At 39.1% G+C, this 7664-nt stretch overlaps 1 pseudogene; it reads right to left on the reverse strand.

The window, feature by feature from the left end:
* LOC112077967 (neuronal acetylcholine receptor subunit alpha-3-like) overlaps positions 1-6763 on the reverse strand; it is a 43962-nt pseudogene extending 37199 nt beyond the window's left edge.
* Between the last annotated feature and the right edge of the window lie 901 nt (positions 6764-7664).

The raw sequence follows: 7664 nt of genomic DNA on the forward strand, positions 1-7664 counted from the left end.
GTATGACAAAACATTTATTTTTACTGCTCTAATTACGTTGATAACCAGTTCATAATAGCAATAAGGCACCTCGGGGGTTTGTGGTATACGGCCAATATAGCACGGCCCTTAGCCGTGGTATATTGGCCATATACCACACCCCCTCGTGCCTTATTGATTGAATATAATATAATAAAACGAGTAGTTTAATATAATAATGTAATATATAACATATCTCATGTAGCAGACACTTTTATCGATAGCAACTKACAGTAGTTGATGTGAAGTAGGGTCTGCACACTCAGTTTCTCCGACACATGACCTTGTGTTGGTGGATTTGAGTGGGCGGACCCTACTTCATTACTATRGCAACATGCTATAACATTATTACAGTGCCTATAGGAAGTATTCATCCCCCTTGGACTTTTYCCACATTTTGTTGTGTTTCAACCTGGAATTCAAATGCATTTCATTGAGATCTCCTTGTCACTGACTTTGACAGGAAGTKATTTTTTTATTGTCAAAGTCAAAAGAGAATTCGACAAATGTTAATGATTAATGAATTAATGATTAATGAAAGTATTAAAATAAGTACAAATTGTATCATTTTTTAAGGACAATTTCTACAACATCTTCATTTTATAATTTGTAGCAATTCATAATTTGTATTTTGTTTAATTTCTTTGACTGTAGAATGTATAAAATATAAAGTGGCAGTTTTCACATACTATATACTGTAGATGCTGGTTTGTTGCTGGAGATAATAGAAAATAGATTGTAACACAACAACATGACAACATACATGACCACAAAGACGTTCAACACAGTCAACACAACAAGATGTGGTAAAGTCCAAGGGGTGTGGACACTTCCTGCAGGCACCGTACCTTCTCTCCGCAGTCGGAGGGCAGGTAGAAGACCAGGACTGTTARAAAAGAGATGAGGAGACAGGGGATGATGAGGTTGATGGTGTAGAAGAGAGGCAGGCGTCTGATGTAGAAGGAGTAGGTGATGTCTGGGTARATCTCCTCGCAACAGTTGTACTTGATGTCGTGCTTGTAGCCCGGAGCATCGATGATCTCCCACTCGCCGCTCTCCCAGAAGTCTTTGAGGTTGACCTGAGGTAGGTGACATCGGGTTTATTGAGGGCTTGATTCTGAGTAGTTATTTCATAAACATGCTTTAATCTTAGTTGGATTACACAATTCTGGAGAATGGATTCAGTAACTGAGATTTAGATTAAAAGACTTACAATAGTCAAGAATTGAACACTGGACAAGACTGTAACTACCAATAGGATACCACAGAATTGGGTATCCAAACCTAAAGATTTGAACACTACCCATAATTCCTTTATAGCTCTATACCACAAAATGGTGTATCAGAAAATRGATGTGCAAATATTTTTCTAACCTTTGACCCAATGAGCACCAGGTCGATCTTGGCCTTGTCGTAGGTCCAGGAGCCAAACTTCATGGAGCAGTTCTGGTAGTCGAAGGGGAAGTAGGTGATGTCCATGGGGCAGGAGGACTTAAAGATGGCGGGGGGAACCCAGGTGACTGTACCGTCAAACTTCAACAGAGCTTTGGTCTTATCTTCAACCAGGAAGTCTCCCACAGCACTGAACTGAAGTTGGGGGGTGGGAGAGAGAGGAAAGAGATGTGTTTGAAGAGGGAGGAAGAGGGAGATATGGGGAAGGTGAGAGGATCAGAAAGAAAAGAAACAAGGAAGTGAGGAGGATATTGTCGTTACACTTTGAGAAGAGCTGTCCTTTGTTATAAGGGCATTTTAATGTTATTCTTTTGCATTGTATATTGGAATAAAAACAAAATAAAATAATAAGATATGAAATTAATCAAAAATTAAATCCATAGAAAATGGAAATAGTTTGTATAAATGTCTTTAAAATCTCTCTTCACAAACAGTTCAGTTCAGCACCTACTTTAGTACTTGGTCCTGTGTGTCTCAGTTGGTTCAATATCACTTGATCTCATAGTTTACATTGGCTCATTCATCCCCCTCCTCTCCCCTGTAACTATTCCCCAGGTCGTTGCTGCAATGAGAACGTGTTCTCAGTCAACTTACCTGGTAAAATAACGGTAAAATAAAAATAATAAAAAATACACATACTAAAAATGACTGGTCTCACAGAAAAAAATATCTGCTAAGTGACATGGCAAAATCACTTGTTATAAACACTAATCATGACTCACTTTTTATACAGCACTATGCCAGGTTGTTAGAGAGCACTATGTCAGGTTGTTAAGAGCACAATGTCAGGTTTGTTATAGAGCACTATGTCAGGTTGTTATAGAGTACTATGTCAGGTTTGTTATAGAGGCACTATGTCTGGACTCACTTGTTATAAAGCACTATGTCAGGTCTCCAGATCTTGTTGGATGGAACTCTGATGAACTCAATCCATCAAACTCTACTGGGGCCCAGCTCAGTTTGTAGTCATTCCAGATCTGAAACACAAACACAGCATGAATGAGTGTATGTGTGTGTGTGGTGTGTGTGTGTGTGTGTGTGTTAGGGAGTCCCCTTAAGAAGAAAGGAAGATAGCAAGACACACACACGCACAAATATGAACACACACACACACAAACATACAGCCTTGAGTACTTTATCAACACAACCCCCTCGTGGATTTGTCCGAATGATCTTGAACTGAAACTTAACCAATATTTTTTATTAATTTCTTCATTTAACCCCCTAGAGTCTATTGATGCACCGGTGCGTCAATCTAACTAATAGTAAATAGTAATAGATAATAATCAAATCTGTCGGTTTAAGCTAGAGATATCCTTCTGATATAGATATTAGAGATATCCTTCTGATATAGATATTAGAGATATCCTTCTGATATAGATATCAGAGATATCCTTCTGATATAGATATTAGAGATATCCTTCTGATATAGATTTAGAGATATCCTTCTGATATAGATATTACAGATATCCTTCTGATATAGATATTAGAGATACCTTCTGATATAGTATTACAGATATCTTCTGATATAGATATTAGAGATATCCTTCTGATATAGATATTACAGATATCCTTCTGATATAGATATTAGAGATATCCTTCTGATATAGATATTACAGATATCCTTCTGATATAGATATTAGAAGATATCCTTCTGATATAGATATTAACAGATATCCTTCTGATTAGATATTAGAATTCCTTCTGATATAGATATTAGAGATTTCCTTCTGATATAGATATTAGAGATATCCTTCTGATTAGATATTACAGATATCCTTCTGATATAGATATTAGAGATATCCTTCTGATATAGATTTACAGATATCCTTCTGATATAGATATTAGAGATATCCTTCTGATATAGATATTAGAGATTTCCTTCTGATATAGATATTAGAGATATCCTTCTGATATAGATATTAATATCCTTCTGATATAGATATTACAGATATCCTTCTGATTAGATATTAGAGATTTCCTTCTGATATAGATATTACAGATATCCTTCTGATATAGATATTACAGATATCCGTCTTTTTGCATTGGATCCGCCGATGCTGCACTGCAGAGCTAGAGCGGTTTGTCAGACCATGAAACATCCCGAAAATCAGTCTTCTCACGAAGACGTCTGTAGCGTCCGAACGGTTTGACCTACAAACTATGAGTCTCTAATGAAGTCTCTATGGAAAGAGACTCATTTAAACAATGGTATTCTCTGTTTTGGTCTAATGTCACAGGACTCATCTGAAGGTTACCTATATCCAAAAAGGGGTTAAATATGTGTGCAAAATAATATATATGTAAATATTTCCTGAGCATTCTTATATCTCCTACATTAGGAAAGACACTTCCAAAACCTTGTTTCTTTAAGGATATATTTGTTGACTGTCTTTTTAAAAACTTTTCTGAATGTGTTATTAAACGTGTTTCTATAGGCTTTAAGTAATACAAGCCAAATTCAATATCTTTAATCAATTATATTTGATATACCTAAAAAGGTCCTAAAATTCCAAAATCAAAAACTGAAATGATCCATAGTATATCCGTCTTAAAACAATTCCATGTGTTAGCTTAGATTGAGCTTAGACTTTTAAGAATTAAAATAAAGTGTAGCCTACTGAATATTATTCATCACCACGAATGCTTTGATTGGGTATTCAATCAATAACTACAGGTCTTACGGTAAAAAATGTTCTTCAAAGCAGCTTGTCCTGGTAACACCACACACACACACAAGCAACCACACACACACCAATTGATTCTCTTATTAATATGTGGAAGTAGCAGCTGTAATAATGGGGGCCTATTTAATTTCCTGTTTCATGCTACGCTTGCGTTCCCATTTGTTTACTTATGAGAGCGCTAAAGTTTGTCAGCCATGTATCTTCATGCTAGGCTAGCTTTCCCATTTGGTTCCTTAGGAGAGCGCTAACATTTGTCAGACGTGTAGCTTCATGCTAGGCTAGCTTTCCATTTGGTTTCCTATGAGAGCGCTGAGGTTTGTTAGTCACGTCATGATCTGAAAAGGGATTGTGTTGAATATGCATGGATCTTTGAATACTAAGCTTCTAAGCTTCAATTACTAAATTCACAGCTGCTATTGCAAAGATAAGCCACAAATGACGTGTGAATCAAGTTTCTAAAATTTTAGTCGTTAGGCACTATGTTAGTTTGCCTGTCTCTTTCAACTCATAATATTATCATGAAAAGAGACAAAACTCATTTCACATTTCTACATTACATTTTTATTTCAAATGAGTCCTGAGTAAATAATGGCTGACAACATATTAAGAACACCTTCCTAATATTGAGTTTCCCTCAGAACAACCTCAGTTCATCAGGGCATGGACTCTACAAAATGTTGAAAGCGTTCCACAGGGATGCTGGCCCATGTTGACTCAACGCTTCCCACAGTTGTGTCAAGTTGGCGGATGTCCGTTGGGTGGTGGACCATTCTTGATACACAGAGGAAATTGATGAGTGTGAAAAACCCAGCAGAGTTGTAGTTCTTGACACACTCAAACTGGTGCACCTGGCACCTACTACCATACCCCGTTCACACACTTAAATCTGTTGTCTTACCCATTCACCCTCTGAATGGCTCACATACACAATCCATGTCTCAATTGGTCTCAGGCTTAAAAGTCCTTCTTTAACCTGTCTCCTGCCCTTCATCGTCTATTGAAGTGGATTTAACAAGTGACATCAATAAGGGATCATCGCTTTCACCTGGATTCACCTGGTCCGTCTATGTCATGGAAAGAGCAGGTGTTCCTAATGTTTTGTACCATCAGTGTATGTCTGACAGAGAGTTACATTTTGAAATGATGCCTGAATTGCAAACGTACAAAATTAGCCATTTTGGACAGGTATACACAGTTTACAGTGTTGACATGTGTGTACTGAAGTACTGGGAGGGTGTGTTACTCTCTGTAAGAGTTTTAACATGTTAACTCTAATGGGCATGCTTGACTGATCACATTGATTGATTGATGAGAGAGAGATCTTTATATTATAGTGTTTAGGCCAGTACCAGTATACTCGAGGTTAGGATGTGTATATCACCCTCCTGTTCTACAGAGACAGATGGAAAGAGCTAGAGAAGCAAGAGAAGGAAAAGGAGAGAGAGAGAGGAAGGTATAGAGGGAAATAAAGAGGGAGAGAGAGCAAGAGTAATAAACAGAGAAAGAAAGGAAGAAACAGAGAGAGAGAGAGAGAGAGAAGACTAATTCACTGCTTAGTATAGTATGCAGTAGTTCCAGAGAAGCCACCTAGCTATCTAGAGGTCAGTAGGTCATGTAGTTCCAAAGAAGCCACCTGGCTATTCAGAGGTCAGTAGTTCATGTAGTTCCAGAGAAGCCACCTAGCTATCTAGAGGTCAGTAGGTCATGTAGTTCCAGAGAGAGCACACTACCCCAACCTACTTTCTAGAGAGTATAGTTCAATGTAGTTCCAAGAGACTAGCCACCTAGCTATCTAGAGGTCATAGGTTCATTGACAGCGGCGCATAGATCTCCAGAGGCTCTGTTTCAGTGTAGCAGTGGCCACAGTGGAAGCTATTGCATGGAAGCTCATTGATTACGGACTGGATGAATGTCTCTAACACAGAGGGACACACAAACACAGAGGGATACGCACTCGCACGGCGCACACGCACACAACCACACACACACCCACACACACACACAAGGCACAACGGACACGCACACACACACACACAACACACACACCACCACACACACACACACACACACCACACACACACACACACACACACAACACACACACACACACACACACACACACAACACACACCCACACACACCACACAACACAACACTACACAACACACACACATACTTGCAGCTGACAAGCATATGGGTCCTAAGATGACGGCAATCACCACACAGTGAAGCAAGGGTCCTACATTCATGATGTTTTTGACATAACAAAATCAGACCGGCTCCCTCCCCTCCTGCCTCACCACCACCATCCTGCCTCCCCATCCCTGCTCACCCATCCCTTGCCTCACCCCATCCCCTAGTAGGCCTCTGAGGGAACATATTAGTCATCAATAAGATCATTGTTGTGTGTGTGGTTGTGTGGTGTGTGTGTGTGTGTGTGTGTGTGTGGTGTGTGGTGTGTGTGTGTGTGTGTGTGTGTGTTGGTGTGTGTGTGGTGTGTTGTGTGTGTGTGTGTGTGTGTGTGGTGTGTGTGTGTGTGTGTTGGTGTGTGGGTGTACTACGTGTCTCAGCCACAGATTTGTCTCCATGATCTGATTCACTTCATCCTACAGCAGAAACAGATCATAGGTTAGCCTACGGCAGTGTGTGTGTGTGTGTGTGTGTGTGTGTGTGTGTTGTGCAATGACTGTGTTGTGTATTAATCCTATTTGTGCCATACACGAATGCCGCCAACAGTACGATTAACCTGGTCAAACAACGTGTGAGATTCTTATTAATGTCACGTCTCTAACCACTGAAAAACTCATGCTGGGCGCTCCTGATCTCCCTACAATCAGTGCCACTACTAACTTCCTATTCCCACATAGTGACTTTTCTAGGCTACCATTCACTATACATATGCATCACTTAACTTACCTATTCCCCTACATAGGTGCACTACTTAAACTACCTATTCCCTAATCATAACAGGTCAGAATTAGAATGTACACTGTGTAAATATCGAATTGGTAACTTGGGTAGAATTAGAATTGTAACTGGGGTAGAATTAGAATTGGTACTGGGTAGAATTAGAATTGTAACTGGGGTAGAAATTAGAATTGCTAACTGGTAGAATTAGACATTGGACTTGGGTAGTATGATCACGAATTCGTAACCCTGGGGTCTGTCCATAGTGATGTCGTAACTCGGGGTACCGAATGTGAAGAATTAGTAACTGGGTAGATTTAGAATATTGTACTGGGTAAGATTTAGATTGTGAACTGGGTAGAACATTCTAGAATTGTAACTGGTCTGAAAATTAGGAAATATGTAACCTGGGTAAAATTAGAATTGTACTGGGGTAGTATTAGAATTGTATACGCTAAGCAATTATGAATTGTAACGAGGGGTAAGATTTAGTAATTCGTAACATGGGGGTAGAATTGATGAAAATTGAGATGGGTAATGAATTAGCAATTATTATACAAGGGGTAGAATGAAACTTTAACCTGGGGGTAGATTAGAATT

This window comes from Salvelinus sp. IW2-2015, unplaced genomic scaffold (genome assembly GCF_002910315.2).
Source record: "Salvelinus sp. IW2-2015 unplaced genomic scaffold, ASM291031v2 Un_scaffold5102, whole genome shotgun sequence".
Classification (NCBI taxonomy): domain Eukaryota; kingdom Metazoa; phylum Chordata; class Actinopteri; order Salmoniformes; family Salmonidae; genus Salvelinus; species Salvelinus sp. IW2-2015.